We start from the raw sequence: 27,654 nt of genomic DNA on the forward strand, positions 1-27,654 counted from the left end.
ATCCAGTATCAGGTGACCTTCATGCAGTTTACATTCCCTCAGATCAGAACATAGTGGCAGATTCTCTGAGCAGGTCCATAACACAATCCCGTGAGTGAATGCTTCAAAAGAATGTTTCTGGACATTGTCCACCCGTGGGGCACTTCTCAAAAAGATCCATTGGCCTCCCCTCTGAACAGACAACTTCCTCTGTTTTGTGCCAGAGTTCCCATGCCCTCTGGTCTGGAAGGTGGATGCCCTCTCTTTTTTCTTGGAAGGGGATGTTTCTTTATGCCTTTCCTCCCCTTCCTCTCATTTTGAAAGTCCTGTTCAAGATAAACAGGATTCTCCCAAAATCTTTCTGGTGCCTCTCTTTTGGCCCTCTTCTTTATCTTGCCAAGGGAAATCATCACAGGTTACCTCACAGGGAAAATGTATTCACACAAGACAAGGGATCTCTCATCCATCCCCACCTGTCCACTCTTCAACTGACATTGTGGGTGATAGGGTTTTGATCCCCTACAGACACCTTTTTTTCTGAGGACATGCTTTGGGTCCTGCAGGAGGCCAGGAAACCAACTACTAGGAACTCTTACTTATGCAAATGGAGGGGATGTTTAGTTTGGTGTCATTCTCATAACCTGGATCCACTTACTGTGATGTTCCTTTGATTCTGTCTTATTTGTGTGAATTGCTGAATGGTGGGTTGGCAAATTATTCTATTAAGGTCCACCTATCAGCTCTCTCTGTTTGTTTGACTTCCTTTTAGCCTCTAGATTTGAGGCCAAACAGCTTCTTAATGCATCCTTCACATTAGGCTTCCCAGGAAGCCTGTCCTTCCACCCTGGGACCATAATTTTGGTTTGGAAAAATTAACTTTGGCTCCTTTTGAGCCTGCTGCTTCAGCTTCCTTACAGCATTGCTCTTGGAAGACTGTTCTTCTTTTGGCCCTTACTTCTGCCAGCTGAGTGCATAAGCTGCAAACCCTTACGGCTGTTTATCCTTGTTTGGTTTTCCATAAGGACAGGGTATCCCTTCATACTAATCCTTCTTTTAAGACCAAGGTGGTGAATGAGTTGTCCCTTAATCAGTCTATTCATTTGCCCACTTTTTTCCCTTCTCCACAGTCTTGTAGTGAGAAGATTTTGCACATCTTGGATTTGCATAGACAACTGGAAAAAAAAAAAGAGAGACACAGCAGTGTAAACTGCAAAAAGCTAAAACCTTTTTTTTTTTTTTTTTTTTTTTTTGTAGTTTATACTGCTGTGGCTCTCTTTGCTTTTTCATTTGCATAGACAACTTAAATTTTATTGGATAAGACTAAAGTGTTTTCTAAATCTGAACAGCTTTTTGTTTCTTTTAAACCTAAATCTTTCGGTTTTGCTGTTTTCCAGAAAACCATTTTTTCTTGGCTATCTAAAGCTATGTCTTTTTGCTATTTTTTTCAAGGGAAGAGCATTCCTTTTTCTGTTAAGGCTCATTCCTCTAGACATGTGGCTTATTCTAGTACTTTTTCAATGGTTTAAATACTAATTCTATTCTTGAGGCAGTGACCTGGACTTGTGTACATACCTTTACTAACCGCTATAAGTTGGATGTGATTTTTTAGGGACACAGCTGTTTTTTCCAGGGCCATTCTCCATGGCTTCCTAGAAAGCTCTGCTGGGTCTTCTTCCTCCCAGCTTTCTTCCTGAGCTTTTGTACTCTGTCTACTGTAAACAGTAGTGCAACAGTTATATGGAAGGACATAGTACGGTTCTATAAAATCTTACCATAACAGTAGATGTCCTTTTCTTCACTGTTGCAGTATCCTCTCTGTCTCTCCTCTCCTATCTTTGGACTGTCATTCCTACTGGGGCTTTTTCAATTCTGGGTTTGGTACATCCATATGTAAGCTTTATGCCTTACACCTTGCACAGGTAGCATACATGTGACATACAGCATACCCTTTACAACCAAAATGATGGATGTCAGGCTGCCCTTGGAAGGAGATTCCTATTGTAAAGAATACTGCAGAAGTTTAGAGAAGGACATCTACTGTTATGGTAAGATTTTACACAATTGTACTTTGAAATGTTATCTTAAAGACACCATACAATAGTCACAGTCCTGAATTAATAGATAAAATTATTGAACCCTGGTTTATTGGAGGTATTAAAACTTAAGTTTTGGGGGTATGGCCAAGATGGTGAGCAGTTAACATTGCTGTTTTTAAACTCTGCTTTATTTTAACATCTCTGACAGGATTTCTACTAAACAACTCAAATAGAAAGTTTCAAAACTTGATGGATTTATAGGTGAACATCTGCTGAAAGATTTACTACAAAAAAAATAAAAAGTTTGAAACTCTTTTAATTGTTTTTTTCTAGTCAAGAAAACTAGAAAGAACTAATTGTCTCAGAATGAGACACTCTAATCCCAGTGTACTGGACAGTACTATGAAAAAAGACATACAGGCTATACTAAGCAACATCAGTGAGTTATCTGTAAAGACAGATAAATGAGAAAGCAAAATGGTTGGTTTTAAAGAGGAATGTAGAAAACAAGTCAAAATACTGAGTGAATCTTTTTAAATAACAATCATCATAAACCTTGAGCATAAAAGATGCAGTGTCTGATTTTTATGGACAATTATTTGAAAATTAGAATAACACTGAATTTCTTCTGAAATAAAACAAGTTAATCCGGTATAAAACAGAAAACTTAGAGAACAGATATAGAAGCAATAACATTAGGATTTATGGTATTCCTGAAAAAGAAGAGAGAGACAGTATGATTCAATTCTTTAATACCTGGCTGCCTAAAACTTTGAATCTGCCTAAAACATTTTCCTTGACATGAAAAGGGCACATAGATCACTTTGTAACTCATCCTTAAAAAGAAAAATCTTCTCCAAGGTCAATGTTTGTAAGATTTTTTTCTAATGTCAAGATAAGGATTTAGTCTTAAAAGCTTCATGGACTAATTTTCAAGTTAAAATTAAAGGAAATACAATAAGATTTGACAATAACTATTCTACATTAATGATTTCCAAGAGAAAGGCATGTGTGCCACTTATGAAAAGCTTAAAGAAAAACAATATTAATGCACAAATCTTGTTTCTAACAAAAATAAGGATTCACCTTCCGGAAAGAAAGACAATTTTTAATACCTTGGAGGCTGCAATGGACTGTATACAGAAAAAATAAAATCATGGAAAAATAAGAAGAAATGGACTGGAATTTATCAAGTTCTTTGAAGAGAAATGCAATAAGAGATGTTTGGTTAATAAAAGATAGTTGATTAATAAAAGACAAAAACAGTAAAAAAAATGAAGGGCAAATGAAAATCAATGTATTTCATTGTTATGAATTCTTATTAGTTTAAATAAGTGCTTGAATACTTACGAACAGGTGCTGCATATTACATTTTACAAGATAAATCATTTATTTATTTATTTCCATAGGCTATTGACCTGGAGGTCATTTTAAGCTTAGCTGTTTTATCCCAATGTAATACCATGAAAATACTAGTAAATACTCAAGGTTGCATTTAGTGATGACTGCCCATGTCAAGAAGGTTATGGGTGCGATCCCTGGTGAGAATTTTTAGGACCACATCCACTTGTCCAGGTTTTTCCTGAACAGCGTCATAAAGGTGCTCTATTTCACATGAATTAGTAGCCTTTTCCAAAGATGTGGCAGTCACTGGGAGATAAATCTGTCCCACCAGCATGTCCTATTAGTTGTCCTTAAGTTGCAGGTCATGCGTAGGTCCCTAGAATGGGTAGTCCTAGTCCTGTTTAATTTACTGATATGCAGCGGGTTCATTAGGTTTGAGTCTTGGATTGCTCTGCTGGTCAAGCATAAGTCTCCCCTAAGAAGTTTATATGACACAGAGTATAGTGACAGGTACTTTAGTTGCTCTGTGTAAGGCAAATACTGGACCCCCTTGATCTTCTTTGTCAGAAACCTTTGAGATCTCTCCAGTTGCTGCAGCTACTTTGTACAGTACATGCCGAATGGGACATTATACTCAATTATAGGCCAGATTAATGATGAGTATAGATGATTATATTCTCTTTTGCTCGCAAGGTTATACCTTTACTAATCAAGACTGCTATGTAGACAGCCTTCCTTACTACAGTAGACACATGGTGGTCAAAATTAAGGTTTTGGTCAACTTGTGATCCCAGGTCCTTTACCACTTCATGGGTACTTAGGATATTGTTGCTGATTTGATAGTGTGAAGGGACATTGTGCTGAAAGGAATGATGATGGATTCAGTTTGAGACTGTGAGAAATAGAAGTCGTTCATCTGTGTGAGAACCTCCTGGAGTATATTGATATCATTAGGGGATTCAATGATTGTGCCTAGTTTGCAGTTGTCTGCATATTTGGTCAGCCACAACCCCTTAGTTTTGATCTGAACTTCTGAGAAGTATATACCAAACAGTAGGGGGCCCAGCACTGACCCCTGTGGCACCCCACTGGTAACAGAGCTGCTGGTTCATGTGTGTCTGGTTTGTGAGCCTGTTGGCAAACCCATCTTACAATGAAGGGATTTATATTCAGTTTGCTAAGTTTATTGGTGGTGCCTGAATGTAGGATTATGTTGAAAGCCTTTTTCAAGTCAGGGTATGCTGTATGCACAGATTTGCCCTTGTCTATGGTCCTGGTCACATTTTTAAAGAAGTCCACTAGATCTAACAGGCAGGATCTGCCCTTGATGAAGCCAAATTGGGTAGGATCCAGAGATTGTAGGTCATCTGTATCTTTATTTATGAGTTCCATAATGATACATTCCATGGCTTTACCGATGAAGCTGGTCAAGCTTATGGGTCTGTAATTTCCCTTGTCTGTTGCTAGGCCACCTTTGTGGAGGGGAATAACTGTTGCTGTTCTCTATTCTGCAAGAACAAAGACTGTAGTTATGCTTTGATTGAAAAGGGTACTTAATGGTGATGCTAGTTCATGTTTTACCCTGTTTAGAAGACAGCCTGGGATATCATATGGTCCCATAGAGGCTGTATTTTTTGCCTCGAATAAGGCTTTGAGGACTTGCAGATATGTAGGGTGGGAGGGAAGCTTGGGGGAAGGTCTGTGATAAGTTAGAAGGAAATAAGGGAGTGAAATTTTCACTAAACCTATCCACTAGAGGTTTCCTATCTCTGTGGAGTCAGTGTGTATGATACCATTGGTCACTAGTTCTGCAAATACTTGGGTCCTACCTTTTAGGCTATGTATATAGCTGTAAAAGGCTTTAAGGTTACCCTTGGCTGTGCTTGCTAAGTATTTCTCAAAGAAGCCCTTAGAGGATTTAACAAGTTGCCTTATTTGCCAGTTGAGGCTGAGGAGGGCACTTTTCCATTGTTGGGGTCTCACCTTTTTTTCTCAGACAGGAAATTTTGCATTTATTGTAAAATTTGTTGATGCTGGATGTCCACCATAGCGGCTTGTTTTTACTTGGGGCTCTGGCTTTGATTCTTGCCGGTACAACTGAGACTATACACTTATGCAAGTGATTGTACAGGGCTTTAGTGTAAGCTTCAGTGTAGTTACTACTTTTAGATGGGGTTGGGGCTTGGAATGCATTTATACCTTCGCCTAGGAAGGTACAGTTTGCAGTGGTGAAGTTTTTTAGTCTGATTTCACCCTTTGGTAGTTCTGGTGTTAGTGCCACCTCGAAGGTGGCTGTTTTGTGGTCAGATTTAACTAATGAGTGTATGACAGTTGTGGCAGTGCATATTAGTGAGGATCACATCTAGAATATTTGTTCCTCTTGTTGGGGTCTCAACATTTTGTTCCAGGGCATTTGAATTAACAAAATCAAGAAACACCGCCACCTTTGGTTTTCATACCTTCATTTTGCAGTCTAAAAGTGTGGAAGGCATTGTGGCCTTACCTTTTAAAAATGTTAGAGTTTGATTCTTTTAGCTATATATGAAATTAAAGCCACTTATTTTCACTTTTAGTTTAAAAGTTAATCATTATTATGTTGAAACATATGTTAGGTGGCAAGTTGAGGGATGTACTACAAAATATATTGCAAGATACAACAAATGACACTAAAGAGACATGTTATGTTGCAATCTGGGTCCGTAAAATCGGCCAGTAGTGTAATCCTGACAATATACTTGACATGCAATAGCACCCAGGAAAGACATATTATAAGCAAAGTATAAAAATATAGCTTTTTACATATATGAGCTATTATTGGAAAGATATCAAATAATAGGAGTAACATTCACACTTTTACAAGTTAAACCTGGATAACACATCACTGTCATTTTTTTATGCAAGTTTATATGCTAAGTCTCCTTTAGAAAATGTCACTCTGCTTTATATTAAACATCTCATACAAATAGTGCTTGCTGAATCATTAAATGTTATTTCTTTGAGTGCAATGGCTTCTTAGTGGTTGGGATACTTTGGGATGGTTTTTGTTTTATTAGTGGTTTGGAGGGTTTTGACAGATTGATATGTGCTGTGGAGGTAGCTTGGATTCACTTGTGAGCATTTTTGTGTGAATTGCAATGGATGTATTGTTCATTTTTAAGCCTGTATCATGAAAAACAGCCTGAAACAACTTAGAGTCACGAGTACTTTTGTGATGCTGTGGGAGTTCTGAAAATTCTAAGAGCTGTCCAGGTTACTTATTCCTGTCTAAAAATAAATAATCATAATATTTTGAACACATGCTAAGATGTCAATGAATACAAACTAAATAACAACCAAAATATACTGGATTGCTTTCTAAACCACTGCCAGTTATTACATAGTTATGAATGCTTGCAATATACCAAAATGATAGTTCATATACTATTGTATAGAACGACACGTCTGATAAAAAAAAAATAGGATTGTGTTTTTCTGTTATTGTCTCTTTTTAATGATAAAATGTAATATCTCAGAAGAATTTATTATGGAAAGTTTGAATATTAAAAGGGAATATTTTTCAAATGTTTGTTCAGATACTATTAGATACAACATTTAAGGAAAACAATATGACTGATTCTAACAGTAGTACTAGATCAATGAGCATCAAATATATAAGGATAAATATAAATGTTCTACTATATGACACGTACATAAATGCGATTTCTTTATACTTGTGTTTTTTCTCTCTATCTTATATAAATATTTAAATGTAAATGCATGGGGAATCTGTTCAAATACTTGCAATTACATAAAGCTAAAATAGTATTTCTACAGGAAACACATTTACTTAACTAAGATGTAAATAAACTTTTATTAACAAATTATTTAGTTTTAGCAGATTGCTGGCTTTCAAGCTAAAAGAAGAGGCACCCTCATTTTATGGAATAACTCACCAGTAATGCCTAAAGTAAAAGATACCTACATTAATAACAATGGGATGTTAAGCATTGTTATAACTGAGTGGAACAGAAAACTATGTACATTGTTAAACTCTTTCTGGATTCTAGGGGTTAGAGCTAAAGATGCAAAAAAATGCTTAGATATTATAGCCTAATATATGAAAGGTGAAGTCATAATGGCTGGTGATTTTAATTGTATTTTATCAGACAAAGATTCCATTGCAGATAAAACACTGAGAATCACATCTACAGCCAAACACTTAACAAATTTTGTAAATCTAATGAATTTAAAGGATATTCATGAGCTAAGAAAAACAAACTCACTTCAATTTATCCATTCTTCATATATATATATATATATATATATATATATATATATATATATATATATATATGTATGAACACAAATAAATATTGATAAGATTTTTGTTTCAAAGTACATAGAGAAATTTCAATAGCTTCATATCCATTAGTGGACCACAATGCTATAATCTTTAATATTATTTTAAAACTGACACTCTAATATATCACAGAAGATTACCAGTGTACATTATTAAAATAAAAGGATTCCAAGGATTGGTATGTTAAAGAGATCAAACATGTCCTAGAAATAAACATGAATGGTGAAGTAACTGACATTATCCTGTGGGATTCTTTAACAGCTTATTTAAATGGTAGAGTAACAAGCTAGTATAACAGTAATGCAAGAACACGGGACAAAGAACTGAATATACACTACAGGCCAAAATAGACACGCTAATGTTAAATCTTAAACCAAATGGCATTATCAGTCAGTCTGAACATAAAAATTTAAATACAAAATATGTTTAAATTCTAAATCATAAAGTTTCAATACACCTGGAAAAACTTAAACTTCAGGCCTATTCAGTAAACTGTTTAAGCTTGCATAAACTTGCTCTTAGATCAAAGAAGATTAATAAACTAAAACATATCAATGAAATTATAACATATAAATAATAAAAAAGAAAATAGAACATATATTAAAGGCATTCATGAGGGCTTTAAAGTATTTTCTGAAAATATAAATAATAATACAAATAACCTACATAATGACAATATAGTTGAAACTTTTTTAATAGAAAACATAAATAATAAATTAACAAGTAAACAAATAAAAAATGATAGACCATTCACTTTAACAGAAATAAAAGATCAAATAAAAAGTTAAAAAGTAATAAGGCACTGGGCTTAGATGTCTTATACCAGAATGATATAAAATACTACCAGATGATGCAGTTAAAATATTAGATAAGATCTATAGATAAATAAAAACAGCTGCTGAAGTCCCCCATCATATAAATATTCCCTTTTATCACTTATTTTAAAACAAGATAAGGATCCTACAAAGTGTTCATCATGCAGAACCATGTCACTTTTAAAAGTGGGCTATAATGTGTTCATGTCCATTTTATCTAACAGAATTAATATACGTATACCTAAATTAGTTAACAATGATCAAACTGGGTTTATTTTAAACAGACAAGTACAGGATAATATAATAAAAATACATACATTAATAGACTATGACAAAAATAAGAGGATAACTTTCTATATTAGTCTCAATTTAGATCATGCTTTTTACTCAGTTAATTGGTTGTACCTGTTTAAAACACTTAAAGTGTATACTTTCTCACCTGCGCTAATAGCATTAATTTCTAAGTTATACAATAACTCTTGTGCTTATGTTAAAATATGTTTTTTTCTTCCTAATTCCTTTAAATTACAAAAAAGGCACAAAAGGCTGTTCATTGTCATCTTTATTTTTCGCATTAGCTATAGAACCCTTTGCTAATAGTATTAGATTACTAAAGATTCAACACTTTACTGATGATATTTTACTAATAGGAAATATGGAAAATTTATTACAACAGACAGCTCTATGAGTCAGTTTGAAGAAATCTGAAACTTAAGATTTAATAATAATGCAACAGGTACCTTATTAATTAATAAATAAATTAAAAAATCATACAGATATTTTTACTTCAATTGGAATAGCAATGAAATGAAATAACTTGGTATAACTATTATGCCTAATAGTAAAGAAATGATAGAAACAAACTTTCAACAGGTTTTTGATAACATTTTAGTTTAGTCACAAATTGGAACAAATTCTTCTTTACTGTGGAAGAATGATTAATGCCTATTAAGATGGTAATGCTCCCCAAAATATAATTTGTCCTACAATCTTTGGAGTATCTCCACCAAAAAAAAAAACTGATGAAGAAGATAAATAATATTCTACTTAATTTTTTTGGCATCCTAATAAATCAAGAGTTTCCTTTGATTTACACAGAAAAGGTCGTCATAATGGTGGAATAGGATTCCTTGGTATTGAGCTGTATACATCTTCAACAATTGTAAAACTGAACTGGGTCTACAGCACTAAATGTGTGTCCCTTCTACTTGGGTGTCCCTTATACTTAGTCTTATCCCTTAGCCTCTGTAATATTGACCAACACCCGTAGCTTACACTAACTGATTTTTGGTGGCTATAGAGCAAGAATTCTCTATTATACCATCAAAATTGGGGTAATCACACTAAAAACATCAATTGCAAACCTTCATAGTAAGTGTTCCTACACACTAAAATGCTAATAGAGCACAGTAAATAATTTTTTTAAGCTTACTCTAAATCCCTATTCTACTTTTCTTACAGTCAGAGGCTCAAAGAACCTTGTGGTCGGGTTAAGCCCCACTCCACTCACCTCCACTGCACTCAGCCTTGTTCTATGCTCCACTCTGCCCCAAATTTCCACCCACCCCCAGTAGTGCTACATTTATGGCAACAAAAACACACACCCCCTGTTAGATAAAATCAACTTTATTCTATCTCATTAAGATCACCACCCCTTCCTCCCACCCCCTATCCTATCATATTTACACGTACTGGTCATAATCCAACTAAGATATATAGCCACTGCAGCTTACTATGTCACCACCCACAACAATGTTATTATTCTCATTTCTAACCATCATGTTCATTCCTTTTCTCCACACTTTTAATGAAAATCAGTATTACTTAGGATTTCATTACCCAAAATGCCAACCACTCCAATATTGTCAAATTTAAAAGACCACCTAATAAGTAGCCCAACATCAAACACCATTATCTGTACAAACTATCAACCTACCAGTGCCAGATATATCAGCTCTAAAACCAAACACTACCAAAAACTAATATATACATTCTTGAAGCTTATACTAAGCTTACACTATAACCTCACAATGGAAGGTGACATCCACCCTAACCCTGGCCCATCCACCATACCTCTCAACCTGGAAACATCAAAAGTCTGGACAAGGCCCATGAAAAATAGGTACAAATCTGTACTCTGATTAACATAAAATTTACATACATAATTGTGTAACCCCACCCACTCCAATGGAATTGTGGGATACCAACTTTCAAATGCAACCTGAAGAACAAACAACCAAAATATGGTCATAGAGTCTCCCGCAGTCATTCCAATGTCCCATAACTTGGCTATTTTCTCCCCATTTGCCATAAACACTGCAATGTGCATACTGCTTTACTTCCACAATGATTATTTGGACTGGATTTCATTTAACACTTTTATTTTACATTTTATAGGAAAAACACTAAGATATCTGCTAAACAAAGCAATACAGTCTCACAATGAAAATATACTTAGCATTAAAACTTCTTTGCCCTTGAAACTCACATTCATTGAAACAGCATTTAAACCCACATTCAAAGAAAATGCATCTGTCCAGTGGTGGATAAAGATAACCTCTGGGCTGTTTTCAAATCATAGGCCCCTTGCACATGAAACATACATGTGTTCTTTGATGCACCCTCCTGACTATATTAAATTATATTCCTTATATAATACAGCACACTTGTTAGTGCATGTTTAAAATTTATTGTTTTGAACATTTTTCCAGTAAGCAATGAAACAAAATGCATAAACCAATAATGACAGAACTGTCCAATTCAGAACATTTCCATCATAAAAGTCTACTCAAACTTCTACAATCCACCAGTAAATATGCACACAATGACAATCTCTGAAGTAAAAGTCATCTAAATAATTCCACATTATATATATACACTGAGCAGAGTGGATGAGAGTTGTTGACCACAACTGTTAGCTGAGATATATAAGTATCCTGTTTTTTTTCCGATTATTTATACAGATTATTGTTTCTAACAATTAATATATAGAACTTTTATTGCCTGCTTTTTAGTCTTTGAGTGTATTTTATTGCTATTAACTAATCTGCAGAAGTAACTGATTTGTTTGTAGTTAAAAGCATTCTGTATCTTTACAAATCTTTATCTGTTTAAAAACTTTCATTTGTGGCTTTCTCTAGTGCTTACTGTCTGTAGGCTATTGTTTTTAGCTGAAGCCTTTCTTTAACTTGGCTAGGTTGTGTTAATTGTCTGCTGGCTAGTGGGGGCTGGTTCTTTTGTGTTTTTGTAAAAAAAAAAAAAAAAAAAAAAAAAGGTTGTTCTTCTGGTATTTAAGCCCTAACTTTGATAGGGTTTCTGTCTATACACACTGAGCAGAGTGGATGAGAGTTGTTGACCACAACTGTTAGCTGAGATATATAAGTATCCTGGTTTTTTTTCGATTATTTATACAGATTATTGTTTCTAACAATTATTATATAGCACTTTTATTGCCTGCCTTTTAGTCTTTGAGTGTATTTTATTGCTATTAACTAATCTGTACAAGTAACTGATTTGTTTGCAGTTAAAAGCATTCTGTATCTTTACAAATATTTATCTGTTTAAAAACTTTCATTTGTGGCTTTCTCTAGTGCTTACTGTCTGTAGGCTATTGTTTTTAGCTGAAGGCTTTCTTTAACTTGGCTAGATTGTGTTAATTGTCTGCTGGCTAGTGGGGGCTGGTTCCTTTGTGTTTTTGTAAAAAAAAAAAAAGTTGTTCTTCTGATATTTAAGCCTTGTTACTACTCAGCCAAGCTCCTTGTGGTCCTGCAGAGTGGTGCTAGCAGCAGAGAGGCTAAAAGAGTGACTGCTAACCTGATAAAAGTGATTTTTTTTTCCTGCTACTACCTGGGTGACTGTCCGATCTAGCTAAACTGCAAGTATTTCTGCTTCTTGAACTGTTTTAAACTGTTTAAAGTTGTTTTTGCACCTGCACTTTTAAAGTTTGTCCTGTTTGTTGCATATACCTGTTGAGGCTACACACTCAAGCGAGCTAGCCTGTGTTACATATTTATTGCATTTTCCTGCTGTTTGTTGCAAAAAAGAAAAAAAAATTATCCTTGTTTCCCGTCTTTCCTGACCTAGAGTAGTCCAAATACAGGCTTTGCTGTATTCTGGACTTTTGGAAAGTTCCTGTGTTGCCCATTTCCTTTCTTGGATAAAGGGAGGCTTCTTTGTTCACAGGTGGCAGTGGGGAGCTTAGAGCAGCCTATCTATCCCTGGAGGAGTGTTCCCAGCACAAGAATCTGGTAGTCTATTGGCCATTTTGGGCTAAGTTCTAGCTCTTTCAAGTCCCCCTGTATAAAACCCGCTTTGACGTGGATTTGCGCGATTTTGCTCATAGCGCAGCTCTGCTTAATTGGGTTTAAACCATTCCCAGCTCCACAAAGTCTGCTCTTCACTTTTTCCCTTAGAACTGATCTAGTTCGCATAATAAACACCCTATTCCTACTCTAAAGCCTGGCACTTGCTCACTAAAGCAATTATATAAGTCAGCACTTAAAAATTAAAAGCACTACACCCTCACAAACTCCCCTTGAGTACCTTGTTCCCCAGTGGCCCTTTTTTTCAATTATAAAGGAATTCCCAATACTATTCTAGCATGTCCAAAGGTCAGTTGTCAATCTCCTCTCCAGTCCAGCTGGTGAATCTGGGAATCTTGAGGCAATGTTACAACTGTCTAATGTACACAGACAACCCTCTCCTCCTCCCAACAAATTCCAACACATGTAAGAGATGAAACCATATAGGCAAACTGGAGGCTAAGCTCTCTCAACTCAGTACTGGCGTAACCAGTCAGGAGGAGAAGGAAACCACACTCACTACAATTCCAGTCTCACATAGACCTACCACGACAGCAAACCAAACACATAAACACACAAAAACATACTCAGAGGCTCTAAATAAAAATCTGCCTAAGCAGCAGAGACCTCCAAAGCAGACACCCAAGCAACCACTACGCCAAAACAAAACACGTGCAACACATAGCTCACAAAGCCAGTGTGCTGAACAGTCACAGCCCTTAAGGCTAAACAACACACCTGATACACTTGTAATAGGTGACTCTATCGTCAGGCACACTGATGTCCCGCTCACCAGGCTGAACAAGGAGAAGGTCATGGTGAGCTGCCTGTCAGGCGCTAGGATCTGCCACATAACACAAGCACTCAGGTCACTCCAAGGCAAGTACAAATATGACTCAGTCATTGTCCATGCTGGTGTGAATGACCTGAGATGTACATCCCTGGACTACATGAAAAGAGACATAGAGGAGCTCTCTGAGCATGTAGCCCAGGCTGGTATGACCCTGACCTTGAGTAGCATCTTACCCTCACCAAGAATGATGCCACAATATGAAGACAAGATGATCAATTTCAACAATTGGCTTAAGTATTGGTGTCATTCAAAGGGGATCCAATGCCTGTCAGCCTGGGATGACATGCTAGACAAGCCACAATGCTTCGCTAGGGATGGCTTGCACCTGTCACCCCTGGGCTTTCGGATATTGGCAAAGGCTCTTGCCACCCCCATAGTGCCTTTTTTAGGCAAGGCTCAAAAGACAAACCCACCTCCATAGGTATCACAAGGGATAAGAAACTAAGAGTAATGCTACTCAATGCCAGAAGTCTAAACATGGAGAACATCGATATCTGTGTAGTAACAGAAACCTGGTTGAAGGCTCCCAAGAGCACCCCAGCACTACCAGGTTATACCTCATCCAATGCTTTTTGGCCCCAAAACTTGGACCGAACCACAAAAGGAGGGGGAGTATCAATATTCGTCAAAGATACCCACACCTCCAGGTTGGTGGCACAGCACGAAGCATCAGAGACTATCCATGTGCAACTAACAGTGGGTAAAACTGCCTTCCAGTTTATAGCCTGCTACAGTCCACCCTTCCAAACCCAGGAACCCCACTTGGCCTTCCTGAGAACACTGGAAAATATGAAGGTCTCTTCAAACACCATTATATTGGGTGACTTCAGCTACCCAAACATAGGCTGGGAGCATTACTCTAGCTCCAACACCCTAGCCCAAAGGTTCCTAGAATTTATAAACTCAAATGCTATGGAACAACTTGTTACCACTCCCACAAGAGGGGAAAACATACTGGACCTGATCATCACCAACATGTGGGTTCTATGCTCCAGACCAGAAGTGTGTCCCTCACTGGTAAGTTCAGACCATAAACTAATCTCACTGGATATTCACATCCCGACCCCACCCCCTGCCCAGAAAACCACAGTGAAAAACTTCTCTAAATCAAATTTCACACTCCTCAAAACCGAGGTGGAATCCTTCAAAGCCCCCGGGCCTGTGGAAAATATGGCCCAGACCGCAGAATCCTTTATAAACGCATTCTATGAACACCTTCAGGAATGCATGGATCATGCAATCCCAAATAAAACCAAGACCCAATCCTCCAAAGGCAGGTGTCCTGTCTGGAGGACCCCACCCATAAACAAACTATACAATAGAAGGAGGAAGCTACTACATGATAGAGCAAAATCCCAAAAAGGGAAGGCATCTCTGATCAGTATTAGCAAAAAACTACGGGCACTCATAAAATTGTCTAAGGCCAGCTTTGAGAGAAAGATTGCACAGGACACTAAGGATAATCACAAGGCTTTCTTTAGTTATGTTAGGAACCTGGGTGGGAATTCCCAGATATGCTCAGAATTAGTCCAAAATGACAAAAAATACACCGAACCCACAGACATTGCCAACATCCTAGCTGACAGGTTCAGTGCAAATTTCTCCCCCCCCCCACCAAAAGGGCAAATATCTATCCCAGCAGAGTGCTACCCCCCTGACATCTCAGATGCTCAGGTAAGAGCCGCCCTCTCCAAAGCAAAAAACACAGCATCAATGGGACCAGACGGTGTCCCGGGCTGCGTCCTACATGAACTCCAAGAAGAGCTAAACCCAAACATAAAACTACTGTTCAATCTCAGCCTTACTACAGGATATGTACCCAAAGAGTGGCGTACAGCAACAGTGGTCCCTCTCCACAAAGTAGGTGCCTCAACGGATCATGGAAACTATCGCCCCATAAGCCTGACTAGCTTGGTCTGCAAAGCTATGGAAAGGATAATCATTGGCCTCATAAATAAAGATACTGGGGACCTACAGACCTCTTTACTCATCCCTCGTCAGGCCCATAATTGAGTACAATGCCCCTTTTGGGATGTACCTCACCAGACACCTGCAGCAACTGGAAAGACCCCAAAAGTAACTCACTAAGAGGATCAAAGGGCTCAAACAGATGCCATATGCTGCCCGGTTAAAGAAACTCCAGCTCTACTTAGTGGCATACTGCCTGCTCAGAAGCGATCTGTGCCTGACGTATAAAGCCATGTCCAACCCGGAATTAATGGACATGCTGCACCTCAGAAAATCCAAATCCCATCGAGCTATGCGCTCGAGAGACTTGAACCTCAGCACTGAAATAAATAGGACATGCTGGAGGGACAGATTCATAACCCAGAGGCTTCCTTCACTCTGGAATAAAATTCCAGTCCAGGTTAGGCAGAGTCCCTCATTGACTCTCTTCAAGAGGAATCTTGATGAGTGGATGGGAGATCATAGGTTTACCCCGGGTATCACTTCTGTGTCACTGTTAGACAGAGGCACAGTATACTAACCTCGAAAAAGGGCATAGCAAAATTCATTTAAAATGGGTGGCGAAAGCCAAACACACTTTGGCTAGGCTTATAAATGCCCTAGGGCAGATAGCCTAGTATGAACCTATGAACCTATGAAATAGATATGTAACTAATGAAGAGGTTGCTGCATCTGCATTTCTAGTGCCTGTTTTATTTTGTCAATCCAGATGACTGACAGGCAACAAAATCCAAAACTGCAACAAAAAAGAAATGCATATAATGGTTAACATGTGAAATTTAAAACAGTTGATTTAATTACCTAAATGTCACAAAGAAATGGGTTTACTGAACTACAAGAAAGATAAACCTTATGCAGAGGAATGAAAACTTACCAAACCCCGCATAAAACACTTCAGTTTACTACTGCAGACCTTCTGATTAGAAATATTTTGAGCCAACAAAACAAATGTAAACATTTACAAAACAAGCCTAAAGTCCAACAAAACAAGCCTAAATTCCAAGCCATGAAAAATGGAAAACAAGCTGCAAAAGCAGAAATGACTGATTTGCTTCCTTCAAGTATGACACCACGTTTCTGAAAAGGACACTACCAATAAGTGCTACAGAGTTAAGCCACAAGCAGTCAGTGTCGATGATGTAACCCATTGTCTTCTGCATGTACTTAAACCCTATCTACATTCTTTAAATATAGAGTAGTACTTATGGAATAGGTACTTAAACCCTATCTACATTCTTTAAATATAGAGTAGTACTAGGTACTTAAACCCTATCTACATTCTTTAAATATAGAGTAGTACTTATGGAATAGGATGAAATAGCTTCCATTTCCTTACCATTTTCAAAATGTCAAGAAACACAGAAATAGCATGGAAAGTGAAAGGGGACAACATTAATAAAATTCAATGAAGACCATCTTTTTTTTTTTGAACCCTTACAACACAGCCAAAAAATGCTGGTGTTCAGTCTGATGTGAGCCAAAGGCCGCGTGACATCATACATGTTCAAAAACAAACCAAAGGTCACGCGACATCATGCACGTTCTCAAAACCAACAAAGACAATCTGCAACACATGAAATAGATGACCACTCCTGATCCTTGCACTGTATACTTGCTCTAGCTGAGTACATGTTCCATACAATTAGAGCTTTTTTTTTAAAACCACATTTAATGACGTTACTACAGGCACTAAAGAAGAAAGAAACCTGACTATTAATTCTGTGGTATACTATGTATGAGAATCATTAGACCTTTTTGTTAAGATGCACATTAAATTGCAGGGTCAATGGCTAACCCTTGCTTTTTACTGCTTCCCTTTGTCAGCAGTGTACACACACACACACACACACACACACACACACACACACACACACACACACACACACACTTTTTCCGCATAAACCATTCACTTTCAGAGCCTTCTACAAATAAAATCAGGCTACAGGAGTGAAAATAAATCCTTTCCCTTCCACTTGCAGAGCAAAGAAGCCAAAGATACATCCTTTCTGGTCACCGTTTCACTTGCAGAGCGAGGCCTTCTAAATCCAGGAGTGATAATACAGCCAACGAGCCTTCCAAATATATCCTTTCTGTTCTCCCTTCCCGCTCGCACAGTATTTGAACCAAATACATGTGCGAGCTCAATTCCAACAGGCTGGCAGCCCTGACAGAGCTGATGTCATTGCACATGATAACATCAGCTCATAAACCACAAAAAATAAAAAACAAAGTGATAAAATAAAGAAAGAAAATCAGAAATTAAGGGGTGCCACTCGGGAATCATGACACCCCATTATTTGGACCCCAAAAGTCGGTAAAAACCAAGTAATTCGGGACAGTTAGGAGTTATGCCACCCATCTTGACAAACCTAATTCCTGTACTTGTAGCCCTACCAATACAACATCCATAAACAGGCCCCCCAACTCCCTCCTGGTCTGTCGCCTAAACATCAGAAGCTTAAATAACAAGGTACATGACCTGCATGCCCTCCTAGCCATTCATTCCCCTGACATACTGTGTCTAACAGAAACCTCGCTAAAACCATCAACTTCTGACACTGAAATATTACCAACTGGGTATAACATACTTAAATTAGAAAGAAGTACCAGGAAGGGAGGCAGGGTAGTTGTACTATACACATCTACTCTTAATGCTACCTTGGACTCCATGCAACCACCCCAAGTAAACAATGCTGATATTCTTTCTACCACATTTCAAATTAATAAAAATAAGTGCATAAAGATTGTCTGTATGTACATTCCTCCCGGGAACAATGTAGTTACCCTAGAAAGTATTCTTCATTTGTTATCCAGCACCTGTCCCCAAGAAACCATAATACTTGGATATTTTACTTTATTTTATTTATTTATTTTACATTTGTTGACCGGGCTAGTCCAGCTGAATATATGTCCATTTTCAGTGGAGGCCCAGGTAGAAAAGCTCCACAAGCAGCAAAAAAGAAAGAGCAATGGTAATTACAATAGACATTGGTACATTACAATGGTAATTACAATAGACATTGGTACATTACAATGGTAATTACAATAGACATTGGTACATTACAATGGTATTTACAACAGACATTGGTACATTGCAATGGTATTTACAATAGACATTGGTACATTGCAATGGTAATTACAATAGACATTAGTACATTACAATGGTAATTACAATAGCCATTGGTACATTACAATGATTAGTTACAAATTGCCTAAGTACGATTTAGCATTCCAGTAGGGAATACCTGATATGAACATACCTTTATGTAATTTATATTTAAGAGACACTATAGATTCTAAAGTCACACATAAGTTTCAAAGAAAGACAGTAGTGTTAATTGGTTTGGATATTCCTAGGCAAAGTACATGGTTACAGTTTTACTATTCAGTCTAACTAGAGTACAGTTATTTGATGTAATGTTTTCTGTATATACATATTTACATGAGGAAAAAAATCCTCTGAAAGGTTCCACACAGTAATATCAGAGAGTTAGCACAAGATAATGCTCAAAGAGGGTTAGAGTCAGGGGTTTCGGGGAAAGCATAGGTGGTTAGTCTGGGTTAACACAGGGGTATAGCCAGAGTTATTTAAGGTAGGGTTTGAGCTTGCTTTTAAATAGGTAAACTGAGGATAGTGAGGTTAGTAGACATGGGAGGCTGTTCCAGTTTTTACCTACTGTATTAGAGAACAGAGTGTCACCAGCTGAATTATTGGATTAAGCTGTGTGTACAAGTAGTTTGTTAGATGAGCGTAGGGTTTTCAGATTGTTATAGGGGGTGATTAGGGAAGTAAGTATGGGTGTATTGTTAGGATGATGCAGGATCATATGGGCTACAATTAGTTCTTTGAAAAGTATAAGATTTGGAAATTCTAACCATCCTAGTTGATTTAGATTGCCACAGTGATGGGTTCTATAGGAGGACCCAGCTGCAAATCTGGCGATATTGTTGTAGGAGGAGGAGAGTTTGCTCAGATTGCTTTTGCTTATTTTGGTATAGATTGGGGAGGCATAGAGTAGGGCAGAGATAAGGTGGGTGTGGGCAATGGTGACCCTAGCTGGAGGATTCAGAAAGGATTTGATCCTGTAGAGGGAACCTAGTTTCTTATTGACTGTTTTTATGGTGTTGTTAATGTGTGGTTTGTAAGGCAGGTTATTATCTATTAGTAATCTGAGAAGTTTAATGGTTTGCACGGGAGCTATTATAGTACCATTATTTGAGGTGACAGTAAAGTTAAGTGGGGAGGTTCTGCGGGTGGGGGTGAATAGTAACATTTTATTTTTTGGGAGTTTAAGATAAGACGCCTATGTAGGAGTCAATTTTCGACTGTGCTAAGGGTCTTTTGAGTTAGTGACTGAAGTTCTGAATGGGAATTAGCAGAGCATATGAGTGTGGAGTCATCTGCGTATTGGATAGAGACAGCTTGTGGAATAACTGAATTGAGGTAATTAGTAAAGATGGAGAAGAGTAAAGGGCCCAGAATGGATCCTTGAGGGACACCTAGGGTGACTGGGAGGTGGGAAGATAAGGAATTATCCCATAGTACAGCCTGTTGCCTATTATCTAAATATGATTGGATCCACTGTATAGCAAGAGAATCCAATGACAAGTTTTTAAGTGTGTTTATGAGGGGGTTGTGGTTAACCATGTCAAATGCTTTTGACAGATCTATAAAAAGGGCTGAGGATAGAGTGTCATTGTTGCAATTGCTTTTAATGCGGTCAGTAAAGGATAAGAGAGCAGAGGTGGTGCTGTGAAATGGTCTAAACCCATGTTGATAGGTGGCTAGTAAATTGTCCTCAAGTAGGCGGGCTACTAGTTGTAAATAAGTACATTTCTCCATTATTTTTGCCAAAGGGGATAGTATGGCAATGGGCCTATAGTTAGAAAACTCATTGGAGTTACCACCTTTGTGCAGGGGGATGATGTGAGAGATTTTCCAAATTAACGGGATGGTTCTTTCAAAAATAGTTCTGTTAATGAGGATGGATACAGGGTGTGCTATGACCTTTGCTGCTTTTTGCAGGTATTCTGCAGGTAGTAGATCCACAGAGAGTGTGGTGGGTTTAAGTTTCTGAAGGAGGTTACAGATAAGGGATGTGGGCACAGGCTGAAGATGAAATGGGGGGAATTATTGGTAGATGTTGTGGTAGGGCAAGTGGTACTAGGGGATAGTTGGTTGGTGAGGGATAGAATTGTTTCAGTGAAAAATGTGTTAAATGAGTTGGCTATTTGTATGGGATTGTAGTGATCAGAGGCTGAGGGAGTAGGTGTTGCAGAGCATCCTGGGTGTAAGAGATTGTTAATGCCTAGCCAGAATTTTTGAGGATTATTTTGGTGGGTTTGTTGAAGCTGACAGTAGTAGTTTATTTTATCAGACAATATAGCTTGTTTTGTTTGGTTTCTTAGCTGTTTGAAATCGTAAGTGACCTGAGGGGCTTTTAGTAGAGTGCCATTTGGCCCATAGTTTATTTCTTTGGAGGATTATTTGTCTGGCAGTTTTGGAGAGCCATGGTGCTGGTTTGGTTCTAGTTCTAATTTTGCGTAGTGGGGCATGGCAGTCAATAATGGATAGAAATTTAGAATTAAAGTAGCTAACTGAGTCATCTAATGGGAGGTGTTTCAGGTGTAACCAGTTACAGCCACTTAGTTCTGCTTGGAAACTAGTAGGGTTAAAATTTTTGCTAGATCGAAAAGTTTTGTAGATGGTTGAATTTGGAAGTTCGGTCTTATATCTAATTAGGTAGGTCAGTAAGTGGTCACTTATATCCTCTGGGAGGGTGTCAGTTTTGTAGGTTTGTTGGTGAGTATTAGTGAATATCCAGTCAAGGGTACTTGTTTTGTTGTTGAGTTTATTAGTTCAGGTAGGGGATGTGATATTTTGGCTAAAACTATATAGGTTGATATGGGTGGAAGGGTGTTCAGATATGCAGGAGGTCCAATTTATATTAAAGTTGCCAACTATTATGGTTTCTTGTGGGTAGTTGGTTGAGAGCTAGCTAAGGATAGCATCTAGTGTGTTAGTATTGCTGCTTGGGGGAAGGTAGATACAGATTATATAAATGGCTTTACATTTGTTAAGCTGTATTTTGGGTAAAATAATCTCTGGATTACTAGAGTGTGGAGGTTTAGGGTCTAGGGAGGTAACTTGTAGTCTATTCTTGTAAAGTATGGCTGCACCTCCACCCTTCTTATTATTACGGTCAAGTCTCAGGATACTATAGCCAGGGGGTAGGACTGCACTGTCTTGTATTGATGGGTTAAGCCATGTTTCAGACAGGCAGAGGATGTCAAAAGAATGTACCTCTATAAGGGCATGCAGGTGAGTGATTTTATTGTTGATGCTTCGAATGTTAAGGTGGCCTATGAGGAGAGAGTTGGGAGGCCTGGTAAGTGGGTGTGAGGTAGTGGGATTTGGTGTATCAGTCTGTGAAGCTGTGTGTGAGGTAGGGCCTGGGTTTCAGTGTATATCACCATCTAAAAGGGAGTGAACCTTTAAATTTAGGGTGAGTTGTAAAAGTTTAAAGATTGGGTTCAGAGTTTTTCTGGCTTTTGGATAATAATAAGAGGTGTGAGTGAATCTATGGAACTTGGCTGAAGAATACTTTGCTGAGCAAGAAAAGTTGTAAAGAGTGTGTGGAAGGCTAGGTGTAGGCATAGAGGTTAGCCGGTTGGGGTGTGAAGTCCTAGATAAGAGTGGTGTTCATAGAGAGTAAGTAGATAAGGTAAAATTAGAATAATAAGGAGTGGTAATAAAAGTAAAGATTTGTTGTAAGTCTGAGCCATTGTTGGAAGCATGGGAGATGTGATGTTGGGATGCTTTTAGCTATTTAATTAAGGAGAGGCTAATGGGACTTGAATGTTAGCACTTTAAGGGGGTGGGGTTAGAGACTGGTGTTAATTCACAGGGGAGTGGCAATTTGTCTATAGGTTTAGGATCACTGGGGGTGGGTGGGATTTGGGGGAAGGGTAGGGGAACGGAGCGGGCTGAGGCACAGAAGGAGTGCACCCTATAAGAACAATCAGAGGTGGGCTAAGGAAAGTGTAGATGGTGAGGGTAATATGAAAAGAAAGTTTTGATAGTCATTAAAATAAACTGTTAGGATAGGCAGTGAAAACATGAAAAGGGAATAGAGTGGGATTGAAGCTCTTACAGGATATGGTAAATCAGAGAGTCTGTATGTTACGTTTAAAGTCAGTAGTAGAGGTCTATGGAAAAATGTTGCCCTCTAGTGGACAACAAGATGAATAGCAGCTGTACTGTATATATAGAGAGAAGGAATGGAAGGCAGAGGATTAATGTCCGAGCTGGGTTAGAGTTAGTGACCAGAGGTGTAGGTAGGAGAAGGGAGACAAGGTTAGAAACAGATAGAGTTTGGTCGCTGACAGTCCTGGCTGGTGAGAGCAAATTTACAACCTAAGGATAATTACACACTATTATATCTATAGACAGTGGTGTAAAGTACGTACATTCTTTTAAATATGTTTATCCCTTGGGGGGGGGAGACTGTTGCACAGGGAAGGATTGGTTCTGGTACTTATGGGGAGACCACAGTATTGTGTAGCAAAGTTGTTGTAATTCAGCAGGCAAGGCAAGCCCTCAATATTACTGGAAGACCAGGTTGGGCAGCTGGAAATACAAGGGAATACAAGGGAGCTTCATCCAGATTAGAACAACTGTTCCTCAGAATCTCCCTCCACCCATGTAAACTTATATGAGTTTACATAAATCATATCCACCCCACCAGGATAGGTAAACCTAATCATAAAGAAAGTATACTAGACTGGATACTTATCAATAGCCAACCCTAACAGTACACATCAGGCACCCTCCCTAATGACCTAAGTGACCACTTTCTTACCTACATAATTAAGCATAAAGCCATAAACCCCCATCAGTCCATCCTCAGAACAATAAGATGCAAGAAGTGTGTTAACCCTGCCAAATTCCAAGATGAATTTAAATCATGTAATTGGTCAGTACTAAAACAATTACCCCTGGATGAAACTGTTGCCTAGTTTAATAACAAATTCCTTACGATCATAGATTCTCATGCCCCCCCACTCCACTAGAATAAAAACAAAAGTTGCACCGTGGCTTAATAATGACACTGAATCAAATATCACTCTCATAAACAATGCATGGGTCCTATGGCGTATCACAACCCCTCCCCCCCAGACCAAATCAGGTATTGGCAGTTAAGAAATGAGACTAAAAAATCCATTTTACAAAACAAAAAAAAAACTACTACTGCCATCTACAACACAAAAATCAAAGTAACCCTCAAAAGTTGTGGGCAGGTATAAACAATTAATGCACCCAGGTCAAACCACCACTCCAAACCCAGCAGCCTCCACTGATAAACCTCCTGAGGATATTGTAAACACCTTCAACTGCTTCTTCACTGAGATTATCCGATTCCTAGTTAGTCAGCTTCCTCCTAGTTGCCCCAAATCAATGTTCTCTATTCCTAGTACCCACCTCTCCTTTAGATTTCAACCAGTTGCCATGTCACTTATTCAACCCCTACTCAAAAAATTAAAACCTGCGAAGTATCTGCAAAAAGCTGCAAATACCATAGCTTACCCCATCTCCATTCTAATTAACCAAACCATAGTAGAAGCCACCATCTAGAAATTATCCTATGTAATACCACTCCATAAAGTTGATAGTTCTACTGAACTATGAAATTTCAGGCCAATAGCTATATTGTCACCACTGGCCAAAATTATGGAAAATGCATCCATAGGCAGTCACTACACCATCTTATCCAGAACAATTTACTGGCTAACTTTCAGCATGGTTTCAGGCCTCATCACAGCACCATCTCAAGCCCTGCTTGCATTCTCTAATACCATAAACCATAACCGCAGCAATAATAAATTATCCTCAGCCCTTTTCTTGGATCTCTCCAAGGCATTTGACATGGTAGATCACCAGGTACTACTCTATACCCTGAAAACAAATTACTTAGATAATCTCTCCAGTGATCTTTCCACTCTCTCTCCAGTGGTTCCAATCATATCTGAATGGCAGACAACAGGCCATCCTATGGCAGAACAAACTATCTACCCTCTTACTTAATACCTTGGAGTCCCCCAGTGCTCTATACTTGGACTTATTCTGTTCTCCATTTTTATTAACAACCTCTACACTGTCATCCCTGATGCAACATGCATTCAATATGCAGATGACTCCACTCTGATATGCTCAGTGTTCTCTCAGTCAGATCTGTAGACATTATCCCAGGATACTTTTAACACAGTTGAAAACTGGCTATCTGACCGTCATCTGATCCTAAACCCTAATAAAACAAAGCTGGTACTTTTCTCCCCCACTAGTAGGTCCAATGCCTTATCCTTCTCCATACAGTCTAATAATGGCACCACAATCTCCCCAGACGCCTATACAAAACTCCTAGGTGTCAACATTGACAACTTCCTTAAATTCAACATGCATGTCAATAAAGCTATTAAAACCATCAATAAAAAATTTGGGTCACTTTACAAAATCAAACCTTTCCTAACCCCACCTGCTAGAACTGCCATTGCCCATTCTTACTTACTCTCGACTCTACTTAATGCTTCCCCTCTACTCACCAACCTAAATAAAATAGAACTCAATAAACTATCTAGTTGCTATAATCACATTGCCCGATTTGCAACTGGCATGCCCTACAGGACACACCACTGTAATAACCTAACATCTCTCAGGTGGTTAGAACTGCCTTGTCTAATTCAGTGCAACCAGCTTACAGTGGCATATAAAGTACTTAACAAACCTGAAAACACACCTGCACTCAAAAACAATATCTACCCCTATAGTAACCTCAGAACACTTCAATCTTCTAATAGACTCCTTGTCCAAACTGTCAAAACCAACAATTCAGCCAGTGTCTCTCTGTTTCCCAACTCTGTTGATAAAATTTGGAATACCCTTCCTGCAGACATTACTCTAGAACCCACCCTAAGTCAATTCAAGAAATGTCTAAATCAGTATTTTCAGTCACACTGACTATGTCCTTGTTCCAAGCCTGACTAGAACACTCATTAGAATTGTCATGTAATATCTTCATTGCTATTCTAATGAATTGCAATTTCTAGGTTTTTTACCTTATCAAACCTGATTTTTGTGAAATTGTACAATTTGCTTTCTTTTATAGCCTGTAAACAGTGATTAACATGTTTTATGTTTTATGTAATGTCTGTTTGTACTTTGGAGCTTTTCTCCCCCGGCCTCTACTGAAAATGGACATGTATCCTGTTGGACTATGCCGGTCAACAAATGTAAAATAAAATAAAATTGTAAAAGTTATAGTGTTGTGCATAACTTAATCTTATGATTCAAAATGGAAACAGATACATCAAGAACTATTATTAGTAAATAATAAATATATCACAACCAATCATAAACAAACAGTACCTAATAGTTTTGTATAGTTATTAAAATATTTTTGTGGAAGTAGTAGTACTCCATCTTCTCAAATTCCCTATTTAAATAACATCATTTCCTCTTCCCAAAAGTTCACATATTCTAACCATTGTGTATTAAAGACTTAATGTTTTCTATGTTTCCAATTGCATATACAAATAACTGCATAGAAAATCATAACTTCAACAAAATGCATGTATTGAAACAACAAAGTAATTTAATTTATTGGCATAATTTCTTAAATGGTGCTGATATATATATTGCTGAAAATTTAAGGACCAAAAACAATTAAGATTCTGAGAATTGTTTAATTTTACAAATATTTAGAGACTTTGTGAACACAGAAGTAAATAAAATATATAACCTAGATAAGAAATTATTTCCCAAATTATTGGAATTCTTAGTAAATATCAGTAATAATAATATGAAGAATAACTCATATTTGTCACAAATTTATAACATTCTTAAGTTAGTTTTCACATATTTAGGCAATTCGTATTGGAACAACTCCTCAAAAATTAATAATGAAGACTTCTCTGAAGAACACAAGAAAGTAATATTAAAAGCTACAGATAAAACTACATCTTCATTATATCTGAACATTTTCACTTGGAAATCTTTTTACCAAGTTTTTGTCACTACTAACAGAATTATAATTATGTATAAGTCAAATAGAATTAAAGGCTGAAGCTGTGATTCTGAAATAATCACTGATTGGATACATGTGATATATGAATATGACATCATCTCCCCTTTTTGAAAGAAATTAATAACTTTATTCAAGCTCTGTGGTCAGATAGATATAATATTTCTAAATCTTTAGTTTTATTTAATGCTCCAATTCCTGAGATAATTCCAAAATCCCAAGTGCCTCTTCTTTGGTCTATTCTTGCTATAGCCAGAAAAGTAATTACTAAAAATTGGAAAAGTAAAGTTACCCCCTCTAGTGTTGAATTTATGAGTATGGCAAAAATTGTTTGAAGTAGTAAATTGCATACAGTAAAGATGATAATTTCCAATATTACACATTCATATAAATCTTGGCTTATACTTAAAGACTTGCTTGAAAAATATTAATTGCTATTGATGTATAACTATGATGTATTGATCAGCTATGGAACTATGTAAGTAGTTGTTTGTTTTATAATGAATTTATTTTTGTTTTAAAACCAAATTAAAAAGATCTAAAAAGGAAACTTAAGTTGCCATATCAGTTGCCTATATTTCCATTGTATTCTCCCAGTTGCCACTACCTGGACCTTGTGCAACCTTTTCTAGATAAAGAACAGACATCTCTTAAAATCTTTACACACATGGGAATGCTTACTTAATGCAATATTAATTATGATGTTATTTTGTGGTAATTATGATTATAAAATTTCTATTGTAATTGCTTCTCAGTTTTTCCAACATAATATAAAAACCTTTAGACCTAAAGCCAAAGATTGCTTTAATAAACTGGAAGCAGCTCATTCAAAGACATGCATCTGGAGCAGTCCTCCTTGGGCCTCTGCTGAAAACTGGCTTTGTTCCAAGTCGGACTTTCCCGGTAAACAAATGTTAAATAAACAAATGTTAAATAAAATA

This window comes from Protopterus annectens, chromosome 8.part1 (assembly GCF_019279795.1).
Source record: "Protopterus annectens isolate FY-2018-M chromosome 8.part1, PAN1.0, whole genome shotgun sequence".
Taxonomy (NCBI): Eukaryota; Metazoa; Chordata; order Ceratodontiformes; family Protopteridae; genus Protopterus; species Protopterus annectens.